This window comes from Physeter macrocephalus, chromosome 20, assembly GCF_002837175.3.
Source record: "Physeter macrocephalus isolate SW-GA chromosome 20, ASM283717v5, whole genome shotgun sequence".
Classification (NCBI taxonomy): Eukaryota; Metazoa; Chordata; class Mammalia; order Artiodactyla; family Physeteridae; genus Physeter; species Physeter macrocephalus.
In genome coordinates this window covers 117945986-117959121 of record NC_041233.1, presented here as the reverse complement: position 1 = coordinate 117959121, position 13136 = coordinate 117945986, and the positions used below count along the sequence as shown (strand labels likewise).

Genomic DNA, 13136 nt, shown 5'->3' with positions numbered 1-13136 from the left:
ATTTTCATAGGGTATAGATAGGTTCAAACATTCAAAAACTTACTTTATGAAAATATATCCAAATGAAACTGGAATAGTATCACACGTAACTGGATATCATAAAATTGTGAGGTAAACTAGGAAAATGTACTCTTGTAGGTAGTTGGGGTGGAGAGATATACTAATACTACACCATACTCCTTCAGTATGTTCTTTTTCTTTTTTTTGAAAGTTGAAATAAAACTGTATTTAGAAAGGCTGAAATGATTGTATGCTAATTTGAACAGGTAAGTTTTACAAGTAATGACTTGAAAATTCTCTTTCTGACATCCTCTAAGAGTTGGATTCCATTATATGCGCCTTGTTCTTTCTCCAGACCTGGACAAGAATACGTAACTGATTTTTCACAAAGTGATTATTTCTTCCTTTCCTGTGTTTGGAGATCCTTGCGCTCTCTCACACAGTTCCTCTGAGACAAACTTGCCTCCCCTCCTCCAGCCAGCCCCAGTGGGTTCACCCAGGCTCTGGGACTAAGATGGGAGGTAAGATGTGTGACTGCTTCTTCACTGGGTTTTAAAATACGTTCTTAACATTTAGTTATAAGTTAGTATATGTTACTATGCACATGCATATATATGTACACACATATATGTATATGCACATTAAAGTCATTTTAATAAACAGTTAATTTTCAGTAAAAAATAAGTTAATTGAATTGTTACTATACTTCACATTTATCACTGATGTAACCCACATGGTTTCTTCATTAACAATCTGGAACAGCACAGTATAATATCTAGTGATAGCTACTGGGATTTCAACCATAAGCCTCGGAAGAAACTAATTTCATTACAATCCAGTCTTATGTCAACTCCGGCAAAGATAACAGAAGCCTATAATAATCATGACTGATTTACCCAATTGCAAACATAAAATCTCTACAAATATAATATGTACAGAACATGATTTCACATCTTTATCTTCACATTAAATGTATCCACAAAGACTTGAAGCATGTGGAGCTATATTTGAGTTGGAGCATTTACTGTTGTTTTTCTCTTGATAAATACTGCATATTTTAATTAATGGCTCTCAATATTCCTTATTTTCAAAAACCTAAACGTTTTTATAACTCTTTCTCAGGTTTCCCCAGCTAAACAGACTAGTTGTTTCTCACCCACATATTTATAACATACACACATATACACTCACAATTCAAAATACTGGAGGTGTGGAGTATAACACATATTTGTATTTTCTGGATTCTCTATATTTATTTCCTCCTGTTAATTCAGCATTAAAACTTAATCATAATTTCAATGTAAATACTTGTTTATGAAAGTGAATCCTCATATAAGATTGTTAGAAGTATATCACATTTATTTACTCCCTACTTTAAGGAGAAAACTCAACTCATTTACTCATACTTGACTGAATTGATTTGACCTCTAGTGAAATCATTTCACTTGGCCACCATCAAGCATTATGACATCAAAATAAAGCATGTCATATGCATGACTCCTAACTGCTCTCTTAAAATGGTGATCCACTAGGCATACATATCAAGTGTTCTTCAAATGTTCCATTAAAATATATACAAAGATGCACAATATTGCATAACTAGTGTCAGCTAATAATAGCTAAGATTAATTGACTGTTAAGTACTCTACTAAGTACTTACATGATTTTCTAGTATAAAGATTCATAGTTCAATGAGAGTGACAGTGAATAAACTGAAGATCATCAAGGTCAGATGCTGACCCAAATTCATATAGCAGATATATTCAGAACCAAGTCTAGACTCCCAGTCTCCTTGATTCTAAATTTTGTGTCCTTTCCTATACCACAGCGCCTTTCTGAAGAGGTTAGCAAAGCCTATAGATTATATTTCTTTTTAACTGATAAAAAGGGAGGGAGGACCACATTCTTGAATTAAACACCCATGTTCCTAAATTTTCTGCTTTATTAATTCCCATCTTCTAAACTTAATTTTAAGAAAAATTCACTTTATTGACAAGATAAATTGCTACTATCATCCACATATAATGCTGAGTGAACAAAGTCTTAATTGTAGATAAGACACATAGAAAGAAATATTTCTATTTCTTTCAACGCCTGAAATTTTATTTTCATTGCCTGAAATTCAAGCAGGGGGACAGCACACAAGAAACGTAGTTGGGAAATGAGTATTTTGGGATGTGTGTGTGGTTTTTAACACTGATGTGTAATGTATTGAAAGAAAAAATCTTAACTCCCTAGTTAAGTAAGATAAGCCGACAGAGCAGGAAAATACAAAAATTCATCCAGAGCACCTGTGTGACACAGAGGTCTATTAAGTGTCAGATTTAAAGTAAGGTGTAGTCCCATCCAAATGACTTTGAGGTTTTGTTCTAAGAAGGAGGAAGTAGCTGGCTTTGCAACAAGGGCTTTCAACCACCTTAAATATGCACCAAATGCTGGTACTGGATGGAGTCAAAAGAGCACAACTTTTAAAATGACCGTCTAATAGCATCAGAAAAACATATAATAATATCTGCCTGGTTTCTTAAGAAAAAGATGCAAATAGGAGTGGTTTCTATGAAATAATAGCTGAGAGCCAAACTAAAAGGGTGACATAGAGGCAAATATTAACTTAGAGATGACAGGAAACATAAACTGAATTAGAAAAAATTGCATTTATTTAGGGGTCATACAGAACTACTATTGGATGGAGAAAAACAAATTTTTCTTTGGTTTCTTATAAAGAACCAATATCAGAAATTCAAAATATGGAAGAAATACATAGAGAAATCAGAGAGAGGAAGGATAGAGGTGATGGGGATGGGATAAAGGACAGAAAAGAGAGAGAGAAGAAAGAGAGGGAAGAAAGGAAATAGAGAACAAAGATGTAGTTAATCAAAAGTGTTCACCAAATTTTAGACAGAATTAATGAAAAACACCGTAATTATATATAGCAGAGTATATGTAATGTCCAAGGTTCAAAAAGAAAGTTAGTAGCCTATAATTATTCTGTCGTTACTAAAATAGTTTTCACTCCTATTATGCTTTCTGGGGCGGAAAAGAATAGAAAGTATAGTTAGTTCTTTGGTCTTTTTCTGTAGGGGATTTTATCAATGAGACAGGTTTTATCAATGGGACAAACATTAGTCTTTAACAAATTAATCAATACCCAGGACTCAAGAAGGGAATTTCATAGTAATAAAGGAGCAAAGTACAATGCCTGATATGATTATGATTTAAAAATAAAATACAGAAGGTAAACTATCATTTTGGGAAAATGAGTAATGTTAAATTTTTTAATATTAAATTATTTCCATAAAACTGGATTACATTTATAAGAGTATAATGGGGAAGGCTGAAGATTATTGATGGACTAAGGTTGAACACTTTTCTTGCTTCAAATAAAGGATAAAAATAATCAGAACTTGTTTATTACTTGGCACTGTTAGACTTAAATATTTAAGTAAGAATTTTATTGAACTAAAATGAGAATGAATAGCGTACAAAAACAACAAACAGCCACAATAGAGAAAAAAGACATAGAACTTTAAAGAAATAAACAATAGAAAATGATAGCAAGGAAGTTAAAATATCAGTTATAATAGTGAGTTTAAATGGGCTAACTTCTCCAGTTAGAAGACACAGATTCTAAAACTAGGGAAGGAAATCTAGCTGTCAGTTAGAAACAGAACAACAAAAAAACAGTAAATGACATTAGAATTTGTGTGGTAAAATAGCCAATAAATAAAATAATAAAGAAAGCAGATACAGATATATATATAGATTAAATAGAATTCAACTTGAAAGCATTTAACAGAGGAAAGGATTATACAGGCAAACTTATTTGACAAAGATAATAAAATGATTTCTTTATCTAAATACACAGGCATGTATAATTTACAATAATCTCTTAGGTAATCAAAGAAAATGTTAAGAAATAAATTCCACTAGGAAATTTTCATATGTGAGGCTATGTTTTTTATAACCTGTAATTATCAATTTATATATAGAAAAGATTAAAGTGGATACACAGATCAATCAAAATCAAACTGTAAAAATTTGTAAGACATTAAAATCATTAATCATCTTTCAAAAATTCATAGCACACTAAAGAGAAAAATATAAAATAAAGCTTTATTTCCTCTGTCTACCATCCCTTAAACCAAAAATTACCACTACACATAGTAAATATATGCAGCTCGTTCTATTCATATTAAAATTTTATCATTTATTTACGTATGTGTGGATTTATTCATTTACGTTAACCTTCTATTTTACTTAATTTTTTTAACATCTTTAGTTGAGTATAATTGCTTTACAATGTTCTGTTAGTTTCTGCTGTATAACAAAGTGAATCAGATACAAGTATATTTATATCCCCATAACCCCTCCCTCCTGCGTCTCCCGCCCACCTCCCTATCCCACCCCTCTAGGTGGTCACAAAGCACCGAGCTGATCTCCCTATGCTATGCGGCTGCTTCCCACTAGCTATCTATTTTACATTTGGTAGTGTATATATGTCTTTGCCACTCACTCACTTCGTCCCAACTTATGCTTTCCCCTCCCCGTGTCCTCAAGTCCATTCTCTATGTCTGCATCTTTATTCCTGTCCTGCCCCAAGATTCTTCAGAACCACTTTTTCTTTTTTTAGATTCCATATATATGCGTTAGCATACGGTATTTGTTTTTCTCTTTATGACTTACTTCACTCTGTATGACAGTTTCTAAGTCCATCCACCTCACTACAAATAACTCAATTTCGTTTCTTTTGTTGGCTGAGTAATACTCCGTTGTATATATGTGCCACAACTTCTTTATCCATTCATCTGTTGATGGACACTTAGGTTGCTTCCATGTCCTGACTATTGTACATAGTGCTGCAATGAACATTGTGGTACATAACTTTTTGAGTTATGGTTTTCTCAGGGTATTTGCCCAGTAATGGGATTGCTGGGTCATATGGTAGTTCTATTTTTAGTTTTTTAAGGAACTTCCACACTGTTCTCCATAGTGGCTGTATCCATTTACATTCCCACCAACAGTGCAAGAGGGTTCCCTTTTCTCCACACCCTCTCCAGCATTTATTATTTGTAGATTTTTTTGTTGATGGCCATTCTGACTGATGTGAGGTGATACCTCATTGTAGTTATGGTTTGCATTTCTCTAATGATTAGTGATGTTGAACATCCTTTCATGTGTTTGTCCGCAAGCTGTATATCTTCTTTGGAGAAATGTCTATTTAGGTCTTCTGATCCTTTCCATCTTCAAAGGAAGCAATGTACAGTCATGTCTTTCTCATACCACAGTACTCTTAATCTCACTCTTCCTCCTCCATCTTCCACATTTACAGGGACCTTACGATTACATTAGGTCCACTCAGATGATCCAGAGTAATTTCCACCTCTTAAGGTCAAGTTATTCACAAATTTATTCCATCTGCAAACTTAATCCCCCCTTGCCACGTAAAATAACGTATTCACAGGTTGCCGGAATTAGGACATTGACATCTTTCGGGAGCCATTATTCTACCTATTCTATAATTTCAGTAAAATCAGTGTCCTCTAAAATAGTCCTATCTATATATTAATTTCTGTGGTACCCATTTTAAGTTTAATAGTGTCAAGATTTTGGCTTAGACTTAGACAGGCTGTGTGTGGATACATGTTTCATCTTCTTATCCTCCAGAACCAAAAATTCTCTCTGTGCTTTGGGAAAACAAAACTCCTAAAAGTAAACACTGGAGACTCACTAACAGACAACAAATGCTTGGGAGACTTTTCAGTGTTCTAGTTACATTTTCTGAGAAGCCATCAGGAGTCTCACATCAAAGAGCTTGGACATTAATCCCCTTTCTCCAGCTCGTGTTTCATCACGCATTCCCATTGAAATCACCATTATTAAATGTCAGTTTGATCAAGCTGTGTCTCATCCCAGTGTTTACCCTAGAATTTGCATAGATAACACAACTTTCAAACTTTCTGCCACACCCCTAAATTCCAGTCTACTATGCTATCTGTATTTCTTGAACATGTCATGTTTTTTGAAGTTTTCTTTGATTTTGCAGTTTTTAGGCCTGTTTCAGAGCTTATTGTTTTCCTATGAAGCACACTGGTGGTGCTTAATAGAAGAATAAAATTTTGAAAGAACCACTTTACTCATTTATTTTTATAAAAGAGGAAGTCACAGCTTTATGACTTTTACAAGTGTATTTAAACCCACTTTAATAATCAATAAAAGCATGAAAATACGAGCATCTTGGATGATATTGATCATTTACATGGTCAGAGAGCAAATCTTTGAAAAAAAGATAACCCAGAGTGTGCCTGCTACATGCTTCTTCCAGAATAAATATGATTTTCACTAGATTTTTACATTTACAGGTATGCAAATATACTATATACTACTGTATTTCACACTAAAATTCTTATTAAAGGCTATAGACCCCTAAAAAATGTTTTCAAATGAAAACCCTTCTTGGTTGTATTTCCCCTCTTTATCCTATAATGGCAGTGGTCAGTCACCATTCTGAGACAGCATTGTTCAGATTGCTACTTAATGGAGAGCACTGAAATACATGATTGCAGAAATTATTCTTTACATAATTTCACTGGGTCTTTGTTCTGAACCAAGTCTTTTGATTTAGAACTTTTACTCTTACAATGATTCTGTGTATTTGCCTCAAGTTATATTTAAAAAGTAGTCACATCAGACCATTTGGAGGGCTTAAATAATATATATATAGTCTCTTCTAACTTGTGCTTTAAGTTTGACTTTTATGAACAACAGAACTTAACAATTTACTTGTTTTTCCATAAAAGAAAAAAAACAAGGCAACTGGAAAACAAACGTAACCAAACATTGGCTGAAATCATTATATCCTCTGAATCATTACTAAGCACCAATGGAATGGTGAAAGAGTCACAATTTGTTTATTGGGTTAAATGTTTGGCTGCATTTAATATATTTAATATTGACACTCTTGGTATTAGTGTCAATTGGGGGGCTATGTATCTTAAGTTTTATGTTTCTTATTAAGGGGTCTCCTACGAATTGTATATTTGGGACCAAATCTTTTTACTGACTAACAGAAAGATACCAAGGCATGATTAGTGATACATACCTTCTCCAGAGATTTTCTCTAGATCACAGCCCCTTTGGCCTGTTGTGTTTGATTTCCTGCCCAAAGTTGGATTGTGGAATTAGCATTTTGAAAACAAACTTGTCTTTCTCAGGTAGGGTACTAACAAAATTGCCAGATGTGAGGTAGCCTTATTGATGTCTGTCCGCACCAAGTGCTATATTGGGACTGTTTATTTCCTTCCTTCGGCTCTGAGTGAGAGTTAAGGTTACAGAAGAAATGCACACTCATGATCACCATGTAAAAAAGGAATTTTCCCCCAGAAGGTGTTAAGAATCTGTTTTTCAATTTATATGTGTCATCATGACAATTACAGTGTAAACCGTTTCCTTTCCTGGCTGCAGGACTCAAGGTATAGACGTGTCAGAAATCAATATAGAACAGAGTTATTGTCATTAATAATCCCCATGGAGAAATATGTTTAAGAGCCACACCAACCTGGCTCCCTCTTTGCGCAGAGCGTCCCCTGTGTCCCTGTGACTTTTCCTTCTAGGATTTTATTACTGCTTTCGGCTTTCTCACAATATTACTCACAAATCATTATTCCTCTAACCTGAAGCTCTTCTCCTTTATACGATTTACACAAGTAGAGTGGTTTTATAATCATTTTTAGAACAATTTGTGTTATTAATTTCATTAGGAGATATAAAGATGATACTTAGATTAACAACCAACTCTTGATTTTAGTATTTTTTAAAGCAAAAGTGAAAAATTTCTTGAAAATTCAGTTATTGTGTGTGACAAAGCAAATGAGTATTCGGCATTAATTTTCATAGGGTATAGATAGGTTCAAACATTCAAAAACTTACTTTATGAAAATATATCCAAATGAAACTGGAATAGTATCACACGTAACTGGATATCATAAAATTGTGAGGTAAACTAGGAAAATGTACTCTTGTAGGTAGTTGGGGTGGAGAGATATACTAATACTACACCATACTCCTTCAGTATGTTCTTTTTCTTTTTTTTGAAAGTTGAAATAAAACTGTATTTAGAAAGGCTGAAATGATTGTATGCTAATTTGAACAGGTAAGTTTTACAAGTAATGACTTGAAAATTCTCTTTCTGACATCCTCTAAGAGTTGGATTCCATTATATGCGCCTTGTTCTTTCTCCAGACCTGGACAAGAATACATAACTGATTTTTCACAAAGTGATTATTTCTTCCTTTCCTGTGTTTGGAGATCCTTGCGCTCTCTCAGACAGTTCCTCTGAGACAAACTTGCCTCCCCTCCTCCAGCCAGCCCCAGTGGGTTCACCCAGGCTCTGGGACTAAGATGGGAGGTAAGATGTGTGACTGCTTCTTCACTGGGTTTTAAAATACGTTCTTAACATTTAGTTATAAGTTAGTATATGTTACTATGCACATGCATATATATGTACACACATATATGTATATGCACATTAAAGTCATTTTAATAAACAGTTAATTTTCAGTAAAAAATAAGTTAATTGAATTGTTACTATACTTCACATTTATCACTGATGTAACCCACATGGTTTCTTCATTAACAATCTGGAACAGCACAGTATAATATCTAGTGATAGCTACTGGGATTTCAACCATAAGCCTCGGAAGAAACTAATTTCATTACAATCCAGTCTTATGTCAACTCCGGCAAAGATAACAGAAGCCTATAATAATCATGACTGATTTACCCAATTGCAAACATAAAATCTCTACAAATATAATATGTACAGAACATGATTTCACATCTTTATCTTCACATTAAATGTATCCACAAAGACTTGAAGCATGTGGAGCTATATTTGAGTTGGAGCATTTACTGTTGTTTTTCTCTTGATAAATACTGCATATTTTAATTAATGGCTCTCAATATTCCTTATTTTCAAAAACCTAAACGTTTTTATAACTCTTTCTCAGGTTTCCCCAGCTAAACAGACTAGTTGTTTCTCACCCACATATTTATAACATACACACATATACACTCACAATTCAAAATACTGGAGGTGTGGAGTATAACACATATTTGTATTTTCTGGATTCTCTATATTTATTTCCTCCTGTTAATTCAGCATTAAAACTTAATCATAATTTCAATGTAAATACTTGTTTATGAAAGTGAATCCTCATATAAGATTGTTAGAAGTATATCACATTTATTTACTCCCTACTTTAAGGAGAAAACTCAACTCATTTACTCATACTTGACTGAATTGATTTGACCTCTAGTGAAATCATTTCACTTGGCCACCATCAAGCATTATGACATCAAAATAAAGCATGTCATATGCATGACTCCTAACTGCTCTCTTAAAATGGTGATCCACTAGGCATACATATCAAGTGTTCTTCAAATGTTCCATTAAAATATATACAAAGATGCACAATATTGCATAACTAGTGTCAGCTAATAATAGCTAAGATTAATTGACTGTTAAGTACTCTACTAAGTACTTACATGATTTTCTAGTATAAAGATTCATAGTTCAATGAGAGTGACAGTGAATAAACTGAAGATCATCAAGGTCAGATGCTGACCCAAATTCATATAGCAGATATATTCAGAACCAAGTCTAGACTCCCAGTCTCCTTGATTCTAAATTTTGTGTCCTTTCCTATACCACAGCGCCTTTCTGAAGAGGTTAGCAAAGCCTATAGATTATATTTCTTTTTAACTGATAAAAAGGGAGGGAGGACCACATTCTTGAATTAAACACCCATGTTCCTAAATTTTCTGCTTTATTAATTCCCATCTTCTAAACTTAATTTTAAGAAAAATTCACTTTATTGACAAGATAAATTGCTACTATCATCCACATATAATGCTGAGTGAACAAAGTCTTAATTGTAGATAAGACACATAGAAAGAAATATTTCTATTTCTTTCAACGCCTGAAATTTTATTTTCATTGCCTGAAATTCAAGCAGGGGGACAGCACACAAGAAACGTAGTTGGGAAATGAGTATTTTGGGATGTGTGTGTGGTTTTTAACACTGATGTGTAATGTATTGAAAGAAAAAATCTTAACTCCCTAGTTAAGTAAGATAAGCCGACAGAGCAGGAAAATACAAAAATTCATCCAGAGCACCTGTGTGACACAGAAGTCTATTAAGTGTCAGATTTAAAGTAAGGTGTAGTCCCATCCAAATGACTTTGAGGTTTTGTTCTAAGAAGGAGGAAGTAGCTGGCTTTGCAACAAGGGCTTTCAACCACCTTAAATATGCACCAAATGCTGGTACTGGATGGAGTCAAAAGAGCACAACTTTTAAAATGACCGTCTAATAGCATCAGAAAAACATATAATAATATCTGCCTGGTTTCTTAAGAAAAAGATGCAAATAGGAGTGGTTTCTATGAAATAATAGCTGAGAGCCAAACTAAAAGGGTGACATAGAGGCAAATATTAACTTAGAGATGACAGGAAACATAAACTGAATTAGAAAAAATTGCATTTATTTAGGGGTCATACAGAACTACTATTGGATGGAGAAAAACAAATTTTTCTTTGGTTTCTTATAAAGAACCAATATCAGAAATTCAAAATATGGAAGAAATACATAGAGAAATCAGAGAGAGGAAGGATAGAGGTGATGGGGATGGGATAAAGGACAGAAAAGAGAGAGAGAAGAAAGAGAGGGAAGAAAGGAAATAGAGAACAAAGATGTAGTTAATCAAAAGTGTTCACCAAATTTTAGACAGAATTAATGAAAAACACCGTAATTATATATAGCAGAGTATATGTAATGTCCAAGGTTCAAAAAGAAAGTTAGTAGCCTATAATTATTCTGTCGTTACTAAAATAGTTTTCACTCCTATTATGCTTTCTGGGGCGGAAAAGAATAGAAAGTATAGTTAGTTCTTTGGTCTTTTTCTGTAGGGGATTTTATCAATGAGACAGGTTTTATCAATGGGACAAACATTAGTCTTTAACAAATTAATCAATACCCAGGACTCAAGAAGGGAATTTCATAGTAATAAAGGAGCAAAGTACAATGCCTGATATGATTATGATTTAAAAATAAAATACAGAAGGTAAACTATCATTTTGGGAAAATGAGTAATGTTAAATTTTTTAATATTAAATTATTTCCATAAAACTGGATTACATTTATAAGAGTATAATGGGGAAGGCTGAAGATTATTGATGGACTAAGGTTGAACACTTTTCTTGCTTCAAATAAAGGATAAAAATAATCAGAACTTGTTTATTACTTGGCACTGTTAGACTTAAATATTTAAGTAAGAATTTCATTGAACTAAAATGAGAATGAATAGCGTACAAAAACAACAAACAGCCACAATAGAGAAAAAAGACATAGAACTTTAAAGAAATAAACAATAGAAAATGATAGCAAGGAAGTTAAAATATCAGTTATAATAGTGAGTTTAAATGGGCTAACTTCTCCAGTTAGAAGACACAGATTCTAAAACTAGGGAAGGAAATCTAGCTGTCAGTTAGAAACAGAACAACAAAAAAACAGTAAATGACATTAGAATTTGTGTGGTAAAATAGCCAATAAATAAAATAATAAAGAAAGCAGATACAGATATATATATAGATTAAATAGAATTCAACTTGAAAGCATTTAACAGAGGAAAGGATTATACAGGCAAACTTATTTGACAAAGATAATAAAATGATTTCTTTATCTAAATACACAGGCATGTATAATTTACAATAATCTCTTAGGTAATCAAAGAAAATGTTAAGAAATAAATTCCACTAGGAAATTTTCATATGTGAGGCTATGTTTTTTATAACCTGTAATTATCAATTTATATATAGAAAAGATTAAAGTGGATACACAGATCAATCAAAATCAAACTGTAAAAATTTGTAAGACATTAAAATCATTAATCATCTTTCAAAAATTCATAGCACACTAAAGAGAAAAATATAAAATAAAGCTTTATTTCCTCTGTCTACCATCCCTTAAACCAAAAATTACCACTACACATAGTAAATATATGCAGCTCGTTCTATTCATATTAAAATTTTATCATTTATTTACGTATGTGTGGATTTATTCATTTACGTTAACCTTCTATTTTACTTAATTTTTTTAACATCTTTAGTTGAGTATAATTGCTTTACAATGTTCTGTTAGTTTCTGCTGTATAACAAAGTGAATCAGATACAAGTATATTTATATCCCCATAACCCCTCCCTCCTGCGTCTCCCGCCCACCTCCCTATCCCACCCCTCTAGGTGGTCACAAAGCACCGAGCTGATCTCCCTATGCTATGCGGCTGCTTCCCACTAGCTATCTATTTTACATTTGGTAGTGTATATATGTCTTTGCCACTCACTCACTTCGTCCCAACTTATGCTTTCCCCTCCCCGTGTCCTCAAGTCCATTCTCTATGTCTGCATCTTTATTCCTGTCCTGCCCCAAGATTCTTCAGAACCACTTTTTCTTTTTTTAGATTCCATATATATGCGTTAGCATACGGTATTTGTTTTTCTCTTTATGACTTACTTCACTCTGTATGACAGTTTCTAAGTCCATCCACCTCACTACAAATAACTCAATTTCGTTTCTTTTGTTGGCTGAGTAATACTCCGTTGTATATATGTGCCACAACTTCTTTATCCATTCATCTGTTGATGGACACTTAGGTTGCTTCCATGTCCTGACTATTGTACATAGTGCTGCAATGAACATTGTGGTACATAACTTTTTGAGTTATGGTTTTCTCAGGGTATTTGCCCAGTAATGGGATTGCTGGGTCATATGGTAGTTCTATTTTTAGTTTTTTAAGGAACTTCCACACTGTTCTCCATAGTGGCTGTATCCATTTACATTCCCACCAACAGTGCAAGAGGGTTCCCTTTTCTCCACACCCTCTCCAGCATTTATTATTTGTAGATTTTTTTGTTGATGGCCATTCTGACTGATGTGAGGTGATACCTCATTGTAGTTATGGTTTGCATTTCTCTAATGATTAGTGATGTTGAACATCCTTTCATGTGTTTGTCCGCAAGCTGTATATCTTCTTTGGAGAAATGTCTATTTAGGTCTTCTGCCCATTTCTGGATTGGGTTGTAT

The 13136-nt window shown here is 33.4% G+C and overlaps 2 non-coding genes across 2 annotated transcripts; both read right to left on the bottom strand.

Annotated features, from left to right (window-relative positions):
* Positions 1-430: 430 nt before the first annotated feature.
* Positions 431-551, bottom strand: LOC112062167 (small nucleolar RNA SNORD22). The gene has a single exon (XR_002890592.1). It is a non-coding gene; the product is annotated as a small nucleolar RNA SNORD22 (small nucleolar RNA).
* A 7762-nt stretch (positions 552-8313) lies between these two features.
* On the bottom strand, positions 8314-8434 carry LOC112062166 (small nucleolar RNA SNORD22). Its single transcript, XR_002890591.1, has one exon. It is a non-coding gene; the product is annotated as a small nucleolar RNA SNORD22 (small nucleolar RNA).
* Between the last annotated feature and the right edge of the window lie 4702 nt (positions 8435-13136).